The sequence below is a fragment of the Gorilla gorilla genome, chromosome X (assembly GCF_029281585.2).
Source record: "Gorilla gorilla gorilla isolate KB3781 chromosome X, NHGRI_mGorGor1-v2.1_pri, whole genome shotgun sequence".
Lineage (NCBI taxonomy): Eukaryota > Metazoa > Chordata > Mammalia > Primates > Hominidae > Gorilla > Gorilla gorilla.
Window position 1 is genome coordinate 138,825,500 of NC_073247.2, and position 26,028 is coordinate 138,851,527.

Below are 26,028 nucleotides of genomic sequence, written 5' to 3' on the forward strand. Positions count from 1 at the left end.
GATTAGCTCTCAATTAGTTGTGCTGAGATTTTCTCAGGGTGAAGGGTGGGAGCTATCTCAGCTCACCTGCCACATGGGCAGGAAATATGTCCACCTCACAGTCTGACCACTGTCCCAGTGTTCTGGCTATTTACATCAGACAGGCACCTCTTTTCATCTAGAGCAATATTGATGTTCCAAGTAGGGAGAAATTGTGACTTTGCCTCTCATGAAGGCCTGAGTCTGGAGAGTGCTCCTCCTGTGGGGCTGCAATCACCCTGAATTGTTCCAGGAATGCTGTCTATACATGCAGCCATGCTGTGTTCCTGTGGGAGAAGCCCCAGCTGTGTCTGCAGTGGTCTACCAGAGGATACACCAGTGGGGAATAAGGATGCCTTCTCCAAGACGCTTCATCATCATACAGGCTGCCTGCCTGTTGGGGTAAAGGTGCAGACTTTCCCTACTGCACCCATCAGTGCAATTGTGTTTCTGCTGTGAGTAACTTTCCACCAGCAGAAAGATCTGGGACTCAAGACCTGCTGTTCAAATTATTTTGTCCCATGGGGTGTTCCCTTGATATGGTGTTCTCCTCCTTCCCCTAGAAATAGGACTCCTGAGATTCAGACTTCAGTGATTGCTATTGCTCTTCTGGGTCTATCCAGCCTGTAGGGCTTCCAGATTCTTGGATGGTTCTGGAGAATGTCTGCAAAGGATTCAGTGATGTGACCTTTCTTCGAATCTCCCAGCAGTGTGTACTAACACCTGCTCTGATGGACGTAGACGGAGAATGACCTAGGCTCTGTAACATTCCTTGGTTGTAGATAGGCTTGGTGTGATGGCTTTCTTGAATGCTGGTTATACTGGTAGTGAACTTGTCACGTGGACAGACTCAGGATCTCTGTTTAGCCAGGGTGTTGCAGACAGTGGTGTTGAGACCACACAGCCATTTTCTCCTTCCTGTGCACAGTGTTATTCAACTGAGAGGTGTTTAAATGACGTGTGTTGGTTGACCTTCAGCCTGGAGGTGGTGCTTGCAAGAGAGCACCAGCTGTGTTAGTAGCAGTGGAATTTGAGCTTTCCCTAAGTTGCCCAGGGGAAGCATTCTGGTTTCTCAGGCAATGGGCAGGGCCATAAAGCTCCCAAAAGTTTATGTCTTTTGTATTTAGCTACCAGGGGTGGATAAATGCCACCAGATGGAGGAAGGTTTATGTGGTTCTGCGCTCATATTCTCCTTGGGTGGGTCAGGTTGCAGCCCCTCTGGAGATGGGAGGTGGTTCTCAGGCCCCTGGGGTAATGTTTCAGAAGGGAGTATAACTGTCTCTGCTGTGCAGAAGAGTTCACAAATTGAATGGGGAGTAGCGGGCAGCAGTAAGCTTCACTCAGCTTCCACGCAGTTTACAAGGCCAGTCTCACTCCTGCAGTGCCCCACTAACATTGCCCAGTTTAGATTAGGCAGCCTGAGCACAGGACTTACACTTGTCCCCGGCCATAAGCTTCCCCACAGAGATAGCAACCATGGCTTTTAGGCCACGTCCCTCCCCATCTGCTAGTAAGGCTGGGCACCCATCTCCTGTACTCACTTCTGCAGTGCACATTCTGCTCACCACCCCAACCCAGGCTCTGCTCAAGGGAGTTTGTCCCCACTTGAGATTATATCACAAAATTCAGTTGGCAGCTTCTTTCACCCTGCAAACACCCCCTGAGCTTGTTGGCTGACTTCTCTGAGGGCCCCTGTGAGATATAGTCAGGAATGCCTTCCCTCAGTGTATGCTGGAGACTGGTAATGCCTACAAGGCACTGCCCATTGCTGTTTCTACTTTTATGTTTCATGCAACTCCCTAAATTTGTTCCAGCTCTGGATAGGGTCAAGGCCATCTCCTGTGGCCTGGATTTTCAGATTCCCTGGTGGGGATGTGTGCTCCCCAAACAATTTTTTGATAACAAAAAATTATTTTGTTATCAAAATAATTTGAACAGCAGGCCTTTCACACTCTGGAAACTTAAAATTTTTCACTTGTCTTATGGAGTAGGCTGAAGCCTAGTGCTTCATTCAAAGGGCATGTGGATTCTTTCAGTTTTTTAAGTTCCTATGGTGGTTCTTGGAAAAACAAAATCACAATGTGAATCTCTACCTGTTATTCTGTCCTTCCACATGGGAAGGGCACACTAACACTACCTCGTTGCCATGATCTTGAAAAAATATTATTTTCTTTTGGGTCTAGTTTATTTTTTGTAGTAAAACATTTCATTTTTTTTCTCATTTCCTTTTATGTATATTGTATAGGTATTTCCTTTATGGTTGCCACGGGAATTACATTTTACATACTAAAATTAAAACACTCTAATGTGAATTTTTATAATGTAGTACCTTCGCAAATCAGGGTTTCCCTCTTCTCCAGGGTTTTATTTATTTATTTATTTTTTATTTATTTTTAAATTCTTTTAGACTGCATCAGTCCAAGGCATAAGCTTAATTTCAACAACATATAAAGAGTATGCTTCTATGAAGCTATGCCCTATCCCCTTTAGTTTATGTCATGAAACTATACCCCTATACATCATGTATCTAAAAACATAGACTAATAATTTTAATGCATTAGTTTCTTAAATCATGTAAAAACAAAAAGTGTAATTATAAACCACAGTTACTATATTTTTAGATTTTATAATTAGGCACCATTTCCTGTGATGCAGGGAATTACTTTTACTTGGTTCCAAGCTGATTCCAGTTGGGGTTTGGAGTAGTAGAAACCTTTCAGTCTATTCTCTATGTGGCCATCCTAAGTTTCTGTGTTCACCAGGATTTTTGTCACTCCTCTCATACAGTCCAGCACTCTCTCTCAGCTATTTTCATTTAAACATAATCGTTTATTAATTGTTCTGGCTGCCTATGTGAAGGGGGATTAGGACTAGCGGCTTCTAGTCAGCCATCTTGATAATGTCACCTGCCCATACATTTTCTTTACCATGATCTCTATTTCATTAGAAATCTTTGAGTTTTTGAGTACTACTGTTTTTCATTAAAGGGAACACTCTAGTATTTCTTGCAGGATAGGTCTGGTGGTAACAATGTCCCTCAGCGTTTTTTTTTTTAATCTGGAAAGTTTTAGTTTGTGTCTCTTTTTAAAGGAGAGTTTTGCCAGATACAGGATTCTCAGAGGACGATTTTTTTTTTAGTGCTTTGAATATATCTGCCCACTTCCTTCTGGTCTTCAAAATTTCTGATGAGAAATCTGCTGCTAAATTAATTGAGAATCCCTTCTCTGTGATGGGTCATATCTCTCTTGCTGCTTGCTATCAAGACTCTCTGTTTTCCTTTGTCTTTTGATAATTTGATTATAATTGTGTTCCAATGAGAATATCTTTGAATTCATTTTACTTGGGATTTTGTGAGCTTATTTGATGTTTATAGTCAAATATTTCATCAAATTTTATACATTTTGGGCCATTATTTCTTCAAACAATATCTCTTCTCCTTTTTCTTTTTTCCTTTGAAACTGCAACAATGTATATTTTTGTCTGCTTCATGGTGTCACACAGGTCCCTTAGGCTCTTTTCACATTTATTCAATTTTTATTTCTTTTTTTCAGACTTGATAATTTCAATTATTCTATCTTTAATTTCACTGATTCTTTCTTTTGCCTGCTCAAATCTGTTTATTAGTCCTACTAGTGAAATTTTTATTCCAGTTTTTGTACTTTTTAATTCCATAATTTTTTTGTTTCTTTTACTGTTTTCTCTCTTTGTTGGTATTTCTATTCTGTTAATACATCTTTTTATTTACTTCCTCTATGTCATCTTTAGTTCATTGATTATTTTCAATACAGGTATTAAAAGTGCTTATTTAGTAAGTCTGTACCAGGTTTTTGTCCACAATAGTTTCTGGACTTTTAATTTTTCTTCTTTGAATGGGCCACATTTTTCTGTTTCTCTGTATGCTTTGTGATTTTTTGTAAAAGATGCCCATTTGTATCTTATAGTGTGGGAACTTTGGAATTCAGGTTTTCCCTCTTCCTCAGGTTTTATTTATTTATTTATTTATTTTTACAATTCTTGTAGGCTATATAATTCTGAGGTGTAAACTTCAGGCCTTTTCAGGTATTTACTGATCTTGTGCCTTTGCTTGGGCATGTGTGGTGACTTTCTAAATTTTTCACACATGTGGGTGCTTTTGAATGTCCCAGTTCTTAAATGTCTGGTTACTTACAGGAAAAAAAGCAAGAATGAATTCAGGGAGGGAGGGAGAATTACTTCAGCCAGAGAGGAAGAAGTGGCAACAAAGTTGGTGAGGGTTACAATAATGGCTGCTCATCTCTGTGTCTGCAACTCTGCAATCAGAAGCAGCAATCAGCAATCAGAACATAGATCTCATTCATCGGGAGTGGAGCATCCATATTTCCCATTCTGCCTCTGGAAGCTGAATGCAAGCTGCTCCAGGAACACACGCATAGCTGTCTGCTACAGGGCTGGTGGTGGTGGATGTCTACGTGCCACCAATGTAATAGCTGAAATCGACGGAAATTAACCCTAATTTACAGTCTAAACCTTCATCTGTAAGTTGCATGCCTTTGAATGGACTCCAGAGCTCCAAAATTGTTACATCAGATAGATTCTGCCAATGCAATTGTTGTCTAGGTGAAGAGATGGATTTCTCGTGCTTCAAACTCTGCAATTATTCCAGAATCTTTTCCTTTATTAACAACCGATTTTTGACAAGTATACAAAGGCAATTTAGTGGAGAAAGGATAAATAGTCTTTTTGATAAAACATGCCAGGAAAATTGGATATCCAAATGCAAAAGAATAAATTTGTATCCATGCCTCCAACATGTTTGTTAATTAACTCAAAATCGATCTGAGATTCAAACGTAAAACCTTGACATGTAAAACTACCCCACTAAAAGAAAACTTTGAAGCGAATCTTTGTGACCTTGGGTTAGGCAACTATTTCTTGGATATGATACCCAAAACCCAAGGTATAAAAAGAAAACATTATCAAAATTGAAACCATTTGTTTTCTAAGAGACACTGTTTAGATAATGTTAAGAAAATCCACCAACTCAGAGAAAATATTTGCAATTAATATTTCTTACTATGGTCTTATATAAAGAACATATTTTTAAAAAAATCTCAAATGTCAATACAGGTTGAGTATCCATTATCAGAAATGCTTTAGACCGAAAGTGTTTCAAATCTGGGATTTTTTCAGACTTGAAATATTTGCATTATACTGGTTCAGCATCCATAATCCAAAAATCTGAAATCCAAAATGCTCCAATGAACACTTCCTTTGATTGTCATGTCATTGCTCAAAAGGTTTCAGATTTTGTAGCATTTCAAGCGTTTTTTTTTGATTTTTGGATTAGGACACCCAAACTGTAATAAGAAAAACAAGTATTTCCAATACAGAAATGAATCAAAGGAGATATAGCTTAAGCACACATAATACTGATAAACATGCTTAACTGTCAGGGAAGTGTAAATTGAATCCACAATGTGATACCACTACAAATGAATTAGAATAAATAAAATGTAAAAACTAATCATATTAAGTTTTGGTGAAGATGTGGAAAAATTGGAGCTCTCATACATTGCAAAAGGGTACAATCACATTTGAATACAGTTTGACAGTGTCTTAAATATTTACACATTAATATATCATCAGACCCAGCCATTTCACTTCTAGGTATTTATCCATGACAAAAGGAAGCATATATCCTTACAAGCATTTCTACATGAATGTTCATAGCAGCTTTATTTGTACTAGCAAAAAGTGAAAGTAACCTAAATACACACATCAATATGTAAATGTATAAACTGAGGTGTATCCCTATAATGGAGTACTTCAAAGCAGTAAAAATAATAAAACTAGTGTTAAATGCAGGCACATAAATAAATCTCAAAATAATTATTCTGGACAGAAATGATTCCACTTATATAAAACTCTAAAAAAATGCAACATAATCTGCATGGTCAAACTCAAAACATTGCTGACCTGGGGAGAGGGAGAAAAGATGGGACAAAAAAAAATTATAAAAGTGTATAAAATTTGGGGGGTACATATGTTTATTATCCTTATTGTATTTGTTACTTCATGACAGTGTACCTTATGTCAAAACTTAGATTGTACTGTTTATATTTGTTATATGTCAATTAAACCTCAAAACAGTTGTTGAAATATAGTGGCTATTGCTCAGAAGGTCAAAGAACACAGATGTTCCAAATTTCTATGGTTTATACACAAAGATGAAACTGCAGGCTTTCCATTTTAGAAGGTCTAAACTTTGAACTGGGAATGTGTACATACATACTCTCCATGCTGCTGCACAGCTGCACATAGCTATGAGAATCATTTATTGCATCATAGTACTTTTATTTTAATTTTCACATAGTTGCTCTTTGATTTTATGTTGGGCTTGCATATTATTTACTACACCTACCCTGAACTTGTATTTTTCCCTATATTTAAAGTTTACTCTTAGCCATCTACCTTCTTTCCTACAGTACAACCTTTAGAAACAGGTGCATACTCTCTTTTAATATGCATTACAGTGTATTTTCCTCAAACATTTACAACGTAATGGGTGAATTGTATAGATTTTTTTTTTTTTGGACGGAGTCTCACTCTGTTGTCAGGCTAGAGTGCAGTGGCGCGATTTCAGCTCACTGCAACCTCTGCCTCCCAGGTTCAAGTGATTCTCCTGCCTCAGCTTTCCGAGTAGCTGGGAATACAGGCATGCACCACCACATCTGGGTAATTTTTGTATTTTTAGTAGAGACAGGGTTTCACCATGTTGATCAGGCTGGTCTCGATCTCCTGACCTCATGATCCACCTGCCTCGGCTTCCCAAAGTGCTGGGATGACAGGCGTGAGCCACCGCGCCCAGCCCCACATAAATGTGTTCTTAATGGGACAAATCAATGCTTCTCAAACGCAGCTCTATTGGGATTTTAGGCTGAATAACTTTCTTTTGTGGAGCACTTTTCTATGCATTGTTGGATATTTGCAGTATCTCCTTGCCTTCACACACTATATGCCTGTAGGATCCACCTGCTGAGTTGTGACAACCACAAATGTCTGTAGACATTGTCAAATCTCCCTGGGGAGACTGCAAAATTATCTCCAATTGAAAACCATTGGCATAAAATGATCATTATTGATCTTTGTGTTCCTATGACCTAGAAAATTGCCTAGTGTGATAGTTGTTTATTGAGTACTGAGTAAATAATTTCGAAAAGACTGCTGGAAATTAGAGGAAAACATTGGGTACTGATAATATAGAACACAGTGAATTCCCATACATATTGAACTCATGGTAATGGCTTCCTTAGGAAACAAAAGTAAATGTTTGATCTAGTCAGTCTTGGTTGACTGGTTTGAATAGTCAGTGACTATTACGGGGTTAGGTATGATAACAATTTTCACATTATCAATAATAGAGGTAGATCTCTGTTATGGACACTGCAAAAAAAAAAAAAGTTAAAACTCATGGAAAAATAAAGCACATTCAGGGTGTTGTTCACGATCTTAAAAAAAAAAGAAAGACATGAAGTCTTCACCCAGGCCTATGTCCTGAATGGTATTGCCTAGGTTTTCTCCTAGGGTTTTTATGGTTTTAGGTCTAACATTTAAGTCTTTAATCCATCTTGAATTAATTTTTGTATAAGGTGTAAGGAAGGGATCCAGTTTGAGCTTTCTACATATGGCTAGCCAGTTTTCCCAGCACCATTTATTAAATAGGGAATCATTTCCCCATTTCTTGCTTTTGTCAGGTTTGTCAAAGATCAGGTGGTTGTAGATATGCAGCATTATTTTTGAGGGCTCTGTTCCGTTCCATTGGTCTATATCTCTGTTTTGGTACCAGTACAATGCTGCTTTGGTTACTGTAGTCTTGTAGTATAGTCTGAAGTCAGGTAGCTTCAGGTCTAAAACACCAAAAGCAATGGCAACATAAGACAAAATTGACAAATGGGATCTAATTAAACTAAAGAGCTTCTGCACAGCAAAAGAAACTACCATCAGAGTGAACAGGCAACCTACAGAATGGGAGAAAATTTTTGCAACATACTCATCTGACAAAGGGCTAATATCCAGAATCTACAATGAACTCCAACAAATTTACAAGAAAAAAACAAACAACCCCATCAAAAAGTGGGTGACGGATATGAACAGACACTTCTCAAAAGAAGACATTTATGCAGCCAAAAGACACATGAAAAAATGCTCATCATCACTGGCCATCAGAGAAATGCAAATCAAAACCACAGTGAGATACCATGTCACACCAGTTAGAATGGCGATCATTAAAAAGCCAGGAAACAACAGGTGCTGGAGAGGATGTGGAGAAATAGGAACACTTTTACACTGTTGGTGGGACTGTAAACTAGTTCAACCATTGTGGAAGTCAGTGTGGCGATTCCTCAGGGATCTAGAACTAGAAATACCATTTGACCCAGCCATCCCATTACTGGGTATATACCCAAAGGACTATAAATCATGCTGCTATAAAGACACATGCACACGTATGTTTCTTGCGACACTATTCACAATAGCAAAGACTTGGAACCAACCCAAATGTCCAACAATGATAGACTGGATTAAGAAAATGTGGCACATGTACATCATGGAATACTATGCAGCCATAAAAAATGATGAGTTCATGTCCTTTGTAGGGACATGGATGAAGCTGGAAACCATCATTCTCAGCAAACTATGGCAAGGACAAAAAACCAAACACCACATGTTCTCACTCATAGGTGGGAATTGAACAATGAGCACACATGGACACAGGAAGGGGAACATCACACACCAGGGCCTGTTGTGGGGTAGGCGGAGGGGGGAGGGATAGCATTAGGAGATATACCTAATGTTAAATGACAAGTTAATGGATGCAGCACACCAATATGGCACATGTATACATATGTAACTAACCTGCACGTTGTGCACATGTACCCTAAAACTTAAAGCATAATAAAAAAAAGAAAGAAAATAGAACACAAATTCTTAGATCCTAGAAGCATCTTGTAAATTTTATAGATTCTAGAATCTTCTATTATTTTGTAGATTAATAAAAGGAAAATTAGAGGAAGAAAATGGCTAGCTCAAAGTCATAGACTATTCACAGTACCAAGGCCTCCTGGAACTTATTATTTTCTAACAAGTGGTACAATCCATTTATAACCCAGGTATATTTACTTGGTGATAGTGAAAGGCAAGAGAGCATTAGCTTACTTATATTTTGGATCAGATTTTTTTTTTGAAGTAGAGAAAATTTGACTTATTTCAATCTGAAATAACTGGGGAATTGGGGGAGGAAATGGGGTGGGTGGGGAAAAATGTTTCTAGGATACAAATCAACCTGAATAAGCCTCTACAAAAATTGCCTGTTTTCTGTGACTCTAAAGTTAACTCTAAGATTGTAAAGTAGCCTTGAAAACATGCCATTTATTATTACAATGCTAATTTCACACAGAAATGTGCAAAACCAGACAGACAAAGGAGGCTATCTCCCACGAAAAACCTGTTTGATATAATCGTAGAGGATAGGGAAAGTTTTAGGGGATAACAATGTATCCACTATATGGAGGAAATATGAAACAAGGAGCAGAAGTAAGGAAATTTTGTATTATACGGTAGTTATACTTTTGATTTTTGAAGAACTTTCATACTTTTGTCCTTAATAGCTGTACTAACATTTTTACCAACAGTGTATAAGAGTTGCTTTTTATCACATTTTCACCAGTATCTGTTATTTTTTTGCGTGTGTGTCTTTTTGATAATAGCCATTCTAACTGTGGTGAGGTGCTAATTCATTGCGATTTTTTATTTGCATTTCTCTGATGATTAGTGATGATGGGCATTTTATCATATACCTGCTGGCTATTTGTATGTTTTCCTTCAGGATATGTTTATTTAGATCCAGAGTTGTTCCTTATTTTTAGTTATATTATATGTGTTTATTTGCTATTGAGTTGTTTGAGTTGCTTATATATTCTGGATATTAACATCTTCTCAGAAACACAGTTTGTGAATATTTTCTCTGTTTTTGTAAGTTTTCTTTACAATTTGTTGTTTCCTTTGCCATACAGAAGCTTCTTCATTTGATGTAATCCCATTTGTCTATTTTTGCTTTTGTTGCCTGTGTTTTGAAGCCTTATCCAAAAACTTCTTGCCTACACCAATGTCCTGAAATGTTTCCACGTTTTCTTCTACTACTTTCATAGTTTCAGACCTTAAATTTAAGTCCTTAATCTATTTTGAGTTGATTTTTGTGTGTGGTGAGAGATAAGAGTCTAGTTTTGCTCTGCACGTGGATATCCAGTTTTTCCAGCACCATCTATTGAAGAGATTGTTCTTTCTCCAACATATGGTCTTGATGCCTTTGTCAAAAATTCAATTGGCTGTACATGTGTGGATTTCTGCATTCTCTATTTTGTTCCATTGATTTATATGGATAGTTTTAAGTGAGTACCATACTGTTTTGGTTACTATAGCTTTGTAGTATATTTTGAAGTCAGGTAATATGATGCATTAAGCTTTTGCTCAGGATTGCTTTGGCTGTTTGGGTTCTTTCTGGTTACATAAAAATTACAGAATTGGTGTTTCTATTTCTGTGAAAAATGTCATTATTATTTTGATAGTGATTACATTGAATCTATAGACCATTTGGGGTAATATAGACATTTATATTAAATTAATTTTTGAAATTCAAAAACACAGGATATCTTTCCATTTACTTGTGTCTGCTTCAATTTTTTTCATCAATGTTTTATCCAAAGTAAATAAAATCAGTATGTCAAAGAGATATCTGCATTCCCATTTTTATTGCAGCAATATTTGCAATAGTAAAGGTATGGAGTCAACCTAAGTGTTTATCAACAGATTAATAGATTTTTGTTTATTTATTTATTTTTGACATGAAGTCTCACTCTGTTGCCCAGGCTGGAGTGCAGTGGTGTGATCTTGGCTCACTGCAACCTCTGCCTCCTGGGTTCAAGTGATTCTCCTGCTTCAGCCACCTGAGTGGCTGGGACTACAGGTGCGTGCCACCATGCTCGGCCAATTTATTTTTTTTTGTTTTGCATTTTTAGTAGAGACAGGGTTTCACTGTGTTAGCCGGGATGGTCTCGATCTCCTGACCTTGTGATCCGCCCACCCCGGCCTCCGAAAATGCTGGGATTACAGGCGTGAGCCACTGCACCCAGCCAGATGAATAGATTTTAAATGTGGAATATATAAACAATGGTATACTTTTCAATCATAAAAAGAATGGAATTCTTTCATTTGTGACAACATGGATTAATCTGCAGGACATTATGTTAACTGAAATAAACCAAGTATAGAAGGACAAATACCACATGAGTCCACTCATATGTGGAATCTAAAAATGTTGCTTTTAAAGTAGAGAATAAAATTGTGGTTTCCAGAGGCTACAGATGGTAGGGGGAGGGGGAAATGGGGAGAGGTTAGTCAACAGGGACAAAGTTACAGTTAGATAGGAGAAATAGGTTGTAGTGTTCTCTTGTGCAGTAAGGTGACTATAGTTAACGACAATACATATTTCAAAATAGCTACAGGAGAATTTTGAATCTTCTCACCACAAAAACATGATAAATATTTGAGGTGATGTATATGCTAATTACCCTTATTTAGTCATTACACAATGTATACAGGTATAAAAATATCATACTGTACCCCATGAACATGTCCAATTATGTCAATTATAAACAAAATAAATCATTAAAAAGTGGGAATTTTCAGAAACAAATTTCAAGTTAAAATTCTTGATAGAAGTCGAGCATGAAAGGTAAAGGATAAAGCTAAAAAGATTATTTTAACAAAAGGCATTTTCTTATATACTCAATATCCCTTGCTAATAAGTGCTTCTCTGAGCACAAGTGCTTTTGATTAAAAGGAAGAAATAGGAGACTATTTTAAAATCTCAAACATATGCCCATCCAGCTGTGCAGCTGTTCAGGGGATCTTCCAGCCATGCCAATTTATTCTCAATTGGCAATTAAAAAGTGGCAATTATTAAGAAAATTAAGTAAAGAAGTCAAATAAACAAAATAATACAATTTGGATTCCATAAGAACTCTCAGTTTAATGCTCTAGTATTGAACAGAAAATATTTTCACCATCAAGACAAGAAGAACCATCAACTACTATCTTTACTATTTTTTGTGTGTTGTGTGCACGTGTGTGTGAGCAGACAACCCAGATAAGTAAGTGGGTTACTTACTTATCAAGTACACAAAAAAAATCAAGTACACAAAGAAAAGAAACAGATACAGAGTAAAAAACTAAGGTTTTAGGCAAGGGGTCAGTTACTAGAAAGGGTGGGCCTGTCAATTGCATTTTTAGATTTTTCATTCCTACTGTTTAGAAATACAATTAATTTGGTATATTGACCTCATATCCAGGAATCTCACTGAGCTCATTTATTCATATTAATAGCTTTTTCAGGTATTCCTTGGGATTTTTAATATACAAGATCATTTCAACTGCAAATATATTTTTTTTCTTACTTTCTAATCTACATGATTTTATTTCTTTGATTTGCCTACTTGCCTTTGATAGAACCTCCAATAAAACACTGAAGTGGCAAAAGCAGATATCCTTTTCCTGTTCTCAAATTTAGAAGAAATGCATTCAACCTTTCACCATTAAACATGATGTTAGGTATAGATTTTTTATAGGTGTCTGTTGGCTTCTTATTTCATAATAGACTGATCTACTCATTTAAAAATGAGTATTATAACAGTACTTACCTCAAATAACTAAGAAATACATACTACATATATAGCAACTCTCAGAGTGTCTGGATAACATTAAGTGCTAAATAAATGGTACAAATGTTTAATTATTATAACTCACACTAATAACATGAGCTCATTTCCTCTAATACACCAAAACTAGCAATACAATTTATTGATATGCCCTTTATTCCTTTGATATCCTTGTCTATTTTCTTATAAAATTAAACTCCATAGTTAATTATTTTAATCATTCTTTTTATTTATACTTCAGCTTCTACTCTTTGCCTTTCCTAAACAAAATTGGCCAAACCAAATGCAATTACCTGTTTATTGCCCATCAGTACAGTGCAGCTGAATGTGACTAGAGGAAAATACACGATCTATAGACTGATCTCCCTTTAAATTCAAGAACACAAACCTAAAATGAGCCCTTAATGATGTCATATAATGACAGCTCTCCTTTCTTCTAGATAGCTACTTTATACATTTTTCCTCCGCAAATTCCAGTATCTCTTCCATCTTTACTTTTAGTTGATCTTTCATTCTGTTTTACCAAGAAAATTGAAATGATCAGAAGAGAAATATATTTTAATGTAAAACAATTAAAAATAACATTAGCTTGACAAGTGATTATGGAGTTTATTTGAAAGAGTGAACGAGAAAGAATGACATAAAAATCTGTAATAAAGAATAATGAGAGCAGGCTAACCCTAATAAACCTTTAAACAGACTGAAAATTTCTTTTAAAATCAAGTGACTTTGGTGCTTCAATAGACGAATTAATGAAATAGAATTTTTTAACTTCCCCAATTGGCTCAAGCTCACGTGGAAATTCAATAAATGATGAAGACAAAATCTTCAATCTTTAGAGAAAAGAGGGACATTTTAATAAGTGATGTTTTAAAAAGCCAGATAGTTATATGGAATAATATAAAACTGAATATAGTCTTCATATGATGCACTAATATAAATTCCAAATGTATCAGAGATCCATAAGTAAAAATAAAAATATGTAAGTATTAGAAGAAAACATGTGTCAAATTCTTTATCATAGGAAGGTGTAGAGTAATCTTTCAAATGATGACCCCAAATCCAGAAATAATAAATGAAGATAATGAAACATTGTTCTATATACAGTTTTTTAAAAGCTTGCATGGTAAAAATACTATACACAATTATAAAATACAAACAAAAGGCTTACTGATAATTTTGGCCTTAGAGACAAAAAGCTAAAATTTGTATATATAAAGATCTCCTCCAAATTGATATTATCAACATCCTGACAGAAAAATTGGCAAAAGATGTGAACAGACAGATAATAGAAAAAATAAAATGGCCCTAAAACTTGTGAAAAAAATCTTAAGCAGCATTTCTATTATGAGAAAGGCAAATAAAAATTACATTGATTACAATTTATTAGCATCTATCAGAATACCAAAAATACTAATGTTTGACAACATTTTATTAGAGACATACACTCTTGTATATTGCTATTAGGAATGCAAAATGGTAGAAACCCTTATGGGGAAAATTTGGCAGTAGCTAGCAAAACGTATCTGCATTCATCATTTGAGCCAACAAATCCACTTCTAGAAACCCTTCCCAAAGTTACTCAAGCAGAAAACACTAAATGACATATGAACAAGCACGTTGATTACAACACTATTTTTAACGGCAAAGGCATGGAAATAATCCATATGTTCCCAAATAAGGGTAAGGTCAAGTAAATTATAATAAATTCACACAATGAAATATCCTAAATCTGTAAAAAGGCAAATGAAGAAGGCCTCTACATTATGTTATAGAATGATACTTAGGTTATAATATGTGAAAAATGTGAGTGGGAAAACATTGTTTTTTAAAATGAAAATAATGGTGCGATTAGACCATAACTAACACATGATTTTTATGGTAAAGAGAAAACATAAAGTGAATATACCTTCTTTATAATTTTGCCTTTGGGACCCTCTAAATGTTTTACATAATTGTAATAAAAAATTAGAGAGAGGAAAATCCAAACGTTAAGAATTGAAAACAAAGTGAAACAAATTATTACAACTGTATATTAAGATACTTATAACCATAAATAGAAGAATTGTTTAAAGTAATTTAAAATAGGCTATTTTTTTTTCTGTATATTACGGTGGCATATAGCCTAAGAATGGCAAGGAAATCTTAAGGTACATTTTGTAATCCTGTTGTTAATATAAATATCAGTGTTGTTACTTTGGATCTATCATTAATATATTGTATAACAAGTCACATAATTAGTTATGTTAGGTCAATATTTTTAGTGTAAGAGCAAAAAGATAAAAATATAAAATCAAAGAAGAGAAGCAAAGTCCCGTACTACTAATTATTAAGAGGAGATGGAAGAATTCACAATTTATATTTTATTTTTGTAAACTTATGAAACATTCTACCAGTGTTGACTGAGATATCCTACAAGCAATGAAAACCCAATAATAATTAGCATTCTTTTTGCCCAGAATGTGATTTCTACATACCATTTCTCGCTAAAGGGACCTAGAAGTCCTTTCCATGGTCTTTTCTATGTCTGAAGCAGGAAAATCACATCATAAATATGGGTGATATCATTGTGCCAGGAGGCAAGGAAACTATCAAATAGATTATTTCACAAGGTATACATGTATCAAAATATCACATTTTATTCCATAAATATATATAATTATGATTTGTTATTTAAAAGAGAACAAAACTTAAAAATAGTAATGAGATTAATCCAAAAGAACACAGAAGCCAATTTAAAAGGACTCTGTCTTTGCCTAAATATTAGACAACTGGAACATGAAAAAATAATGTCTAAAATGTGTTAAAGCACATGAACTTTACTATAAATTCAGAGAGTTTATAATGATTCTTCAAAGAGAAATCTGATAATCATTAGAAGCTGCTAAGCACCAAATCATTACTTTAAAAATTTGATAAAGAAAAATAATTAAGCATTTATCCTGCCTTTACTATGTGCAAGGTAATTAAATAATTAATGATAGAAAGTTATTTTATATGGAACGATTCCAGCTAATAAATACAGAGAGAATATTAGAATTGGAAAATATCAATTTTGCTATCTTAAATGAAATAATGAATGCAAGCAATGAACATTATTGAGTGCTAATCTATTGCGTGAAAGGTTAGTATTTATAATGAGAGGAGAAGATTGACACCACTTAATCTCATTAACAATTTTAGAATAGATCGAAATGGAACAGTAAGTCATGATGGTTTAATTCGGTGAAAAGTACATAACAAAACCTATTAAGAATTCTTGCCAAACGAACAGAATAGAGTGTGAATCAATCTATCATCCAGATTCAACTATTAGTGTAAAGAAAACATATAAGCAAGAGGAACATATTGAACGGTATCACAAGAATGGAAATGAATACAGAATATAGAAAATTTTAGAGCATGAATGGCCTGGATTCTTCAACAAAGAAGAGGTATTAAAAAAAGATGCTATACATTAAAATAGATTAAAGAAATATATTAACTAAATGCAACCTGTGGACCTTGTTTTGATCACTATTTACACAGTTAAATGTAAATAGACAGTTTTGAGACAATTGGTAAAATTTGAACATGGAATGAAATTTGGATGATATTATGGAATTATTTTAAAATTTCTTAGGAAATTGAGATGATAGTTATGTTCAAAGAAAAAGTCCCATTAGTAATTATATATTAGAATAACTACTGAAGAATTTATGAGTAAAATTATATGATGTCTGGTTTTTAAATTATGGTAGTCTAGCAAAAAAGTGTTTTTTTATGTAACAAGATTGGCAAGATGATGTAATCTTTTTCTCTTTTTCTATATATTTGAAAGTTTCTATAACAAAATGTTTTAAAAAACAAACTTCCACAGGCTCCCATTACCAGACCTATCCACCAGATTAGCCTCTATAACCTTATATTCCCTAATTATATAGATGAGCTATCCATGTGCCTGTTTATATCCAGAACCTCCCTGTATGCACTAGATTTTCTTTCATGCCTACTGAAGAATAATGCTACAACAATTCTGTCCTTGTTCCTTCATTATACGTGGTTTGCTTCCTACTGCATTCACATTAACATATAAGCATACCCTTAGTCCTACAATCTTAACAACAAACAAAAAGCTATTCTTGGCTCATTTTTTAGTTATTGCCTTGTTTTTTGCTTCCCACCTGCAGCAACATTTCTTGAAACTGTAGGCTATCCACAGAGCCCCAAATTACTCTTCTCTCATTCTCCCTTAAGTCCACTGCCATTAAGCTTTCAGAAAAGTTCATGGAATATGTGAAATATGAAAAACTATGAACATATTTCAAATTTTTGCAGCAAAATAAATTTTTACTAACTTGTTATAACATGTCTAAACAGGATCTAGTTTGAGGCACTAAGAAGGAAAAGATATCAGTTTAAAAAGAGTTCCTAGCAGAGCAACATGGATTCTGCTAATATAGAAGCAAGAAAAAACATGAAATTTATGGTGAAGCTTGGAAGGAATAATCGTGAAATCAATGATGCTTTATGCAAAGTTTATGGGAACAACTTTGTAAAGAAATCAGCAATTTACAAATGAATAACTCATTTTAAGACGGGAAGAGACAATGTTTAAGATGAAGCCCACAGCAGCTGACCATGCATACCAATTTTTGAGGAAAAAAATAATCTTCATGCCCTAATTTAAGAGGACTGACAACTAACAGCAGAAACAATAGACAATACCACAGACCTCTCAGTTGGTTCAGCATACACAATTCTAATAAATTAAAATTGAGCAGACTTTCCACCTCATGGGTATCTAAGTCACTGGAACTTGGTCATCTACAGACAAGAGCAGAGCTTTCAATAGAAATTTTAAACAAATGAGAATAAAAGCCTGAAGCGGTTCTTTGAAAAACTGTAACAGGAGATAAAACATAGATTTACCAGTAGGATCCTGAAGACAAAGTACATCAAATCAATGGCTACCAAGAGGTGGAAGTGGTCCAGTCAAAGAAAAAGCAGATGAGTCAGAAGCAAAAGCAATGGCAACAATTTTCTTGAAATGCTCAAGGCATTTTGCCACTGGCTTTCTGGAGGGCCAAAGAATAATAATATGTGCTCATTATGAGAGTGTTTTGAGAAAGCTAACCAATGCTTCAGCAAAAAATACCCAGAAAAATGTCTTGAAATTGATAGATCTTAAGTTGAGAAATAAGTCATTTTTAATTTATATTTTATAATAACATTTTTCATGAACTTTTAAGTCCCCTCATGTAGATATTATTTCTATTTTACATGTGAGAAAAATGATTTATCAAAGAGCTTGCACAAGAGTTTTTTTAATTTAGAAAATATTATATTTATATTTGAATTAGGATAACTTTTATGTTCTCAAAATTCAGCCCAGTTAAAACAACAGAATATAGGGGCAGGGCACAGTGGCTCACGCCTGTAATCCCAGCACTTTGGGAGGCTGAGGCAGGCAGATCACAAGGTCAGGAGATCGAGACCATCCTGGCTAACAAGGTGAAACCCTGTCTCTACTAAAAATATTTAAAAAATTAGCCGGGCATGGTGGCAGGTGCCTGTAGTCCCAGCTACTCAGGAGGCTGAGGCAGGAGAATGGCATGAACCTGGGAGGCGGAGGTTGCAGTGAGCCAAGATAGTGCCACTGCACTCCAGCCTGGGAGACAGAGTGAGACTCTGCCTCAAAAAAAAAAAAAAAACAATTATATTGTAAGAAAATTTCAAAGAAGTTAATTTTTTTCCACCATTTCTACTTTGCATTATTACTTACACTTGATATATCACTTTTTTTTTTTTTATCACCTGACTCTTCCTCACTACCTCCAACCTCATGCTCATGGTTTGTTTAATTCATTCATTTCATAGTGGTCTTAAGAGGTTTTTCATGTATTTTGACTAGATGCTAAGTCTGGCTATGGAAGGAGATCTTAAATTTCCCATTTTTCCTTCTATCTTAAAATATGTTTGGAGAGAAATAGTGAAACAAGATAAAATAAAATAAAATAAAATAAGAGAACAGAAAGCCAATTTGCTTCATGCTTAAACTCCCTAAGTAGGAAAAAAAATCACATGAATAATAGCAACGTTAATAATTCACCTGTAGAAAATTGAAGAGGCTGTGTGTAAACAGGTGTAATTATAAGCAATAGTTCCATCTACGGATAACCCTCTAAATGGAGGCTCCTTGAGCTGAAATCCACAGACCATCGCAACAGGCCCAGGGGTAGATTTTAGGTGTTCCATATTATTATCTTTCTTGTAAATGTAGGCAACAAGCCACAGTATTGTTGGTAGATCCTGTGATTTTTGTCACCAATAGAAATATTCTATTTTTTTAATACCATTGATATAGAAATTTTCTCTTGGCATCTTTGCCGGACTTGCAGCAGGGGCACCCCATCTATCGACCTGCTGCGCTCAGCCACTTGCAGGAGGGAATACATGAGTGAATGAGTGTGGGATCTGGCCCGCCACTCCGAGAGCCAACACAGATTTTCTTTCTAGGGCTTCAACCTGAAGCTTAGAATTGAGTTTAGAACAAAATGGTGCCTCAGGGAGTGCATGGATTCATTTAAATTAAGTCCCAGGTGGCCCTGGCTAAATTTGCAGCCAGCAGCCAGCAGGGCTGCTCCTTTGCTTCCTCCTTGTCATAAGCCAAATGTCAAAGTGAAGCTGTGGATCTGGGTCCTCCTCAAACAAGAGAGAGAAAAGGGAGAATTGGAGAGCTGACCTAGTAAGATGCTTTCCAAAAGGAAAAAAAAAAAAAAACAACTTCTCTCATAGAAAATCTCCTTGTATTCACATGTATGTGTTAACTCCTGACATGATGGAGAAAAGAAAAAAAAAAAGCATAGATGATAAATGTGGGGGTGGGGGTGGGGGTGTGATGGTTAATATTGAGTGTCAGCTTTCTTGAATTGAAGGATGCAAAGTATTATTCCTGGGTGTGTGTGTCTGTGACGGTGTTGCCAAAAGAGATTAACATTTGAGTCACTAGACTGGGAGAGGCAGACCCACTCTCAATCTGGATGGGCACCATCTAATCAGCTGCTAGCATAAAAGCAGGCATGGAAAGAGCAGACTGGTTGAGTCTTCTGGCCTCCATATTTCTCCCAAGCTGGATGCTTCCTGCCCTCAAACATCAGACTCTAATTTCTTCAGCTTCTGGACTCTTAGACTTCTAGTGATTTGCCAGGGGCTTTCAGGCCTTCAGCTACAAACTAAAGGCTGTACTGTCAGCTTCCCTACTTTGAGGTTTTGAGACTCGGACGGCTTCCTGGTTCCTCAGCTTGCAGATGGCCTATTGTGAGATTTCACCTTATGAACACGTGAGTCAATTCTCCTAATAAACTCCCCCTCATGTATTTATCTATCCTATTAGTTCTTTCCCTTTAGGGAACCCTGTCTAATACAGATTTTGGTACCAGGAATGGTTCTAGAGGAACGGGATTTTAAAGATGAATTTCTTTAGTTGGTTTTGGGGTTTCTGGAGTTGGCTGCTTAATATGATTAGACTCAGAAATGCTAAGGACTCTACTTCTAATAGTAGAGAGAACAGTGGTAGTCCTTGGCATGAACTGTTTAGAGACTTATGCAAAATAAATGCATTTGATACTCCTAATTCACTGCTTGTGAGAGGCAAGGAGTTTAAGGACTCTATACATAATACTTTTGACCAAACGTAGAGAAGCAAGGAATATAATGAAGTCAGTTGGTTGCTCCTATGTTTGCTGGACAAAGTGATGAATGAAAACGATGAAGACAGGGATTCTAACTCCCAGATCCAAAAGCACATACTGAGCCTCAAATCTTCTAAGATTGCCCTGAGTGATAGTCTTATCTCCTGTAAAGAAAGAGCTCAAATTGTGGAAAATCAGACACAAGCTTTTATCATGCAAGTGGTTGACCTGCAATGAAATTTGCCTGGGGGAAAAAGCCTCTTGCTTTATGTAAATGGATTCCTTCAACAGGAGAAAAACCCTTAATCACTGTAGCTTCCTTGCCAGCTAGAAACCGTATTTTTTATTTTTTATTTATGTATTTTTTTGAGATGGAGAGTTCTGCTCTTGTTGCCCAGGCTGAAGTGCAATGGCACCATCTCGGCTCACCGCAACCTCTGCCTCCCGGGTTCAATCGATTCTCCTGCCTCAGCCTCCAGAGTAGCTAGGATTATAGGCATGCGCCACCACGCCCCGCTAATTTTGTATTTTTAGTAGAGACGGGGTTTCTCCATGTTAGTCAGGCTGGTCTTGAACTCCCGACCTCAGGTTATCTGCCCTTCTCGGACTCCCAAAGTGCTAGGATTACAGGCGTGAGCCACGGCGCCTGGCCTATTGTTTTGAATTGCATATCCGATGGCTGGGCTGAATGCTCATTCTACCTAGTAATATCTCTGCAGTTTGCAGCAACACCCTTACCATTATAAAAGAGATACGAGCCATTTCATACCATGAAAGAAGAAAGGAAAAATGCCAGAAAATTTTGGGGGTCTTGGCTGATGCCCTAACTGGTGGTTGGGGATGGAATCAGTCTAGGGGCTTGCTTTTCAGCAACACGAAGACATGGCCTCAGCTGGATGCCTTCAGTTGCCCCAAGACTTTATTCTAGTCCTACACCATGGCTAGACCTTCGTGATAGGAAACAAAGCCAACATTTCTTTCCCCAAAAAGAGAGAGAGAGAGGTGGCAGGGTTGCATCCTGTCCTCTGTAGCTGCACCATTCGCTTTCAACAGACTAGTCAATGGTTCAGTGCTTCGTCTGCATTCAGAAGAAAGTCTGAGGAGAAGCAGCCTCGGAAAAAAGTGAAGACTCTAGGTCCACATTTACTCACAATTCAGGTATCCCAGATAAGTCCCCAAAATGATGCATAATTTTTCTCTCGGCCCCTTTTCCGGACTCATAGCAGGGTCGCCCTGTCTACTTAGCCTGCCGCCATCAGCCCCTTGCAAGGCGGGAGCACGTGAGCCAGCCAGTGCAGGATCTGGTGGGGCCCGCAGCCAGACCAGGCATGTCACCTAGAAGGGAATGCGGTGGTGCCCAGGCAAGGATGCTCGCGACCCTGAAGCCCCAGAGAGGACGTTAGTGTGCTAATTAGCTCTTTTAATTCCACCATCCACATCCTGACAGATGGTGGTATGTTAACAGTTCAGTCGCCCCCTGGCTCTGCTGCATGAGGCACCTGTCCTCCGCTGGTGGGGGCCAAAGGCCAGTGTGACAGCCTTTCTGGGTACCTGCACTCGGTGGGTCCCAAGCTCTTGTGCAGCATCGAAGAAGAACGAGCATATACTGACAATCAAAGAGGGAGCAAGGTGGTGAGTTTTATTGAGTGATGATACGGCTTTCTGCTGAGAGGAGATGCGGGGGCTGTCACCCTACTCGAAGGCAGGAATGTCCCCCCAATTTGGGTGAGCCTGGGATTTTATGGGCTCAGAACAGGGAAGGGGCAGGCCATAGGTAGTATTGGAAAAGGCAACATTCGATTGGTTAAAAGGCGTCATTCAGAAATAGTCAGGAAAGGGTGGGCTAAAAAAGAACAGAAGGTCTCACTCTGGGTTTTGGGTTTCATCTGGGGCCAGCAGTCTGGTCTTTTAGCTTTCAGGCTGATTTTGTCTTGAAGGTGGGGTGTCACCAGGGACTCATCTCTAGCTGCCTAGGCATTTGGCTGCCTCATGTCTCTACCAACATTTCAGTTTTAAAATATCATTTACACTCATTATTATTTTAAAATTGTGGTAGTTTTTAGACCTGTCATGAGATTGCTCACTATTTCTCCTTGCAGAGTATTACAAAGGTTATATAGCACAGCTGTCTGCACTGGAAGAGATCAAGATGGTTTGTGAACAGTGAAAAAAACTTAGAAGTAGTTTTTTACTCAAATGCTGTGATATGTTTTTGAAGGAGTTCATCAAGGAATGGGCATCCTCAACATTCACTTTCACTATGTAACTAGATAAAACAATAGACACCTCTCAATGTAACCAACAGCTTGTTTTTGTTCACAATGGGCATACTGACACCTTTAAAAAGAGAAATTGCATTTTTTGAGTGGTCCCTTTTGGATATTGCAAGGGCTGATGATGTTTAGAAACGGTAAAAAGTTATTTTGCCGAATAAATATTTGACTAAGAAAAAAAATCGTCATACTCTTTGCACAGATGGAGCTTCTACAATGACTGGCAATACATCTGCTTTTGCTACTTCAGTGGAAAAAAAATCATCTTATGTCATTGTCACATGCTGCTTTTTACAGAGACATGCACTGGCAACAAAAGCTTTTGCAACAAACCTGAAAGGAGTTTTGTCAAGAGCCATAAATGTTATCAATAAAATCAGATGTAGATCTCTGAGTCACCTTATTTAAATTTTTAAAAAGTAATAATATATTCATCTCTACCATATGGAAATTCAATGGATTTCAAGACAAGCCTTGCTGTTCTGGCTCAAATTACATGCAGAAATTTTACCTTTTTGGAAAAAAAATTACTCTTGGATCACTTTGGAAGAATGCATTTTATCTATTGGTTGATTTACCTGACAGGTATTTTTAACCAAATGAATGAGATAAATCATTAAAAATTCTGAAGTCACCATATGGACGCTTCTGAAAATTTTCAAGCTTTCTTGACTAAGCTGCCAAAAAGGAAAAGTAGAGTCAGAAGTACTTGTGAACTTCACATTCTGAGGGAAATATTTTAACATAATTGAATGGTTTTATATAATGTTCCGTCAATTGATTTGAAAAGAGAAGTTTACAAAGACGAGAAACACATCAGAACGTTTTCAAAAGGTATTTCTACATTGATAGTACTATAGATGAATCATAGATTCGCAATCCTTTCTTCTGATATAAACTGTGTGAAAGATGTTGAACTAGCCAAAGAGGAACTCACTGATGTTAGAAAGAACTTTTTACAATTAGAATTTTACTCAAGAAGCCCTGGACAATCCTAATGTTCATTGTGACAAACCAGCCCTTGCATTCTAAAGGGATATATATATATATATGAAAGCTTTAATTTCATGTTCAATAATATATGTTTGCAGATAGATATTTTCTGCTCTTGTAACCATCAAAATAAAAATAAAAATTAAAATTAAAATCAATTAGATGTTCATCATAACGTATGTGACTCCACATATTAATGGTCTTATTCAAGCTAAGCAGCATCTACTGTCACAGGAAAATGTTAAAAAATAATCTTAACTCACTTATATTAATATATATTATTTTGTTATTGATGCATTAATGTGTATATTACTATATAATAACTATAGTTTTTAATATTTTGTAAGTAATTCAATATAATTTTTCTTTGAAATCTTATCTATTTTTTAATCTATTACAAACACTAATCTGAGAATTCATATGCTTTACTTGACAGCTGTGTCCAAACCTTTGAATGCAAGGACTTTTTTGCTTATCTGTGGTGGTGGATATCACAAAAATTATACGCGGACCTTTATTTTTTAGCTCTCCAGTTATTGTTAGTGTTAGTGTATTTTATGTGTCGTCCAACACAATTCTTCTTGACATATGGCCCAGGGAAGCCAAAACATTGGACACGCATGCTTTAACAGATTGTTATGGCTCAGAAATGGTTAAGAATGCCCATCTCCTCTCCACCATTTTATATGTGTGTGTGTACATATATATATATACATATCACATATATATGTATATGTATATACGTATATATATACGTGTGTATATACATATATATATACATATGTATATACGTGTATATATACATATGTATATATATGTATATGTGTGTGTGTGTGTGCGTGTGTGTGTGTATATATATATATATGTATATGGTTTTCTGGCCTCCAATTGATAGGTTATATATTCCCTTGATTTAATACAAAACCCGCTTACCAATATTCTGAACACTGAGCAAAAATGTAGATCACTCCCTATATTGACTACAATTTTTTCCATCCATAGTTCAATGCATTTACAGAAAATAATGAAATACAGATGTATACTTAGATATGAAATATTTTCAAGTCACAATTTTCACCAGCATCAATTGGTAATAGGTATTGGCTAGAGTTCATAGGCATTCTTGTATTGTTAGTCTGTCCAGTACAGGGATTTAATACTTATTTTTTGTCTGCATACTGTTAATTTTTTTCCAAATGAATTCTGTGGCATGACCTTGAAAAAAATCTTAATCTTATGTCCACAAGTTTATTCCAGTTGCTCTTGTTGCTCTTGAACTGCGCCACACTAACCTGCGAGTCGTCAAGTCCATTTGTCTGTAAATTGACTAAATTAAACATCTCAAATCCAATTTACCCGATCCTTCTACCATCAAGGGAGAAAATGATGCTGTCTGTCAGTTAAAATGAAATGGGCTTAAAATGACAACCAAAAGGAAATGAAAAGAACAAAAAAATGAAAAAAACAATTCCTTAAGGAATTCAGTGGCATTACTCTCTATTGCTAAAGATAAGATATGCAGATTACAAAATAAAAAGAATAATTAAAAAACCATATAAAATAGCTTCACTCTGAATGCATTATACCGTTTCTGATAAAGTGAAGGAAAAGTTAAAATAGGGAGGCTTCATTCTCTCAACTGCAGTCCTGCCTATGATAAAATCTAATAATCCGATGTATGACTCTCTTTTGTCTTTCCCGTGAAGCTTTTAATTGACCATTATGTTTCTGACAATATACCTTTTCTCTTTTCAATCCATTTGTTCAATTTAAACTCTACTTGACTCCTTTGTTACCCTTAGCCACTATTCCCAGAGCAGTTCTTAAAGCGTAGTTCCTGGAATGGAAACAGCAGCATCACTTAAGAACTATTTAGTAATACAAACTCTTGGGCTTCACCCCAGACTTACTTGTTCAATAACTTTGGGGGACAGAGCTTATCCACCTCTGTTTTAGGAATATCTGTTTTAATTCGATAATTCTTATGCATGCTAAAGTGGAAGAACCACTGGTAGGTAAATGAAATCCAGCTTTAATTTTGAGTTGTATTCCAACAATTTACCATCTGTGTATGTGACCTTTTGCAGATTTCAAAACCTCTCCGGGTTTCAGGTTCACCATTTGTAAACTGGATATTTTAAATACCTATTGTCTGAGAGCCAGGAAGGTTAATAAACTACTTCCTCGCTTCTTCGAGTCCCAATTTTCTCAGATAGATGTATAATCAAGATAATATTACATACCTCCAAGAGCTGTAAACATTAGTAAGTACTAATACTAATAACATAGCTTCTAGCACTGTGTGGAACATATTTAACAGAA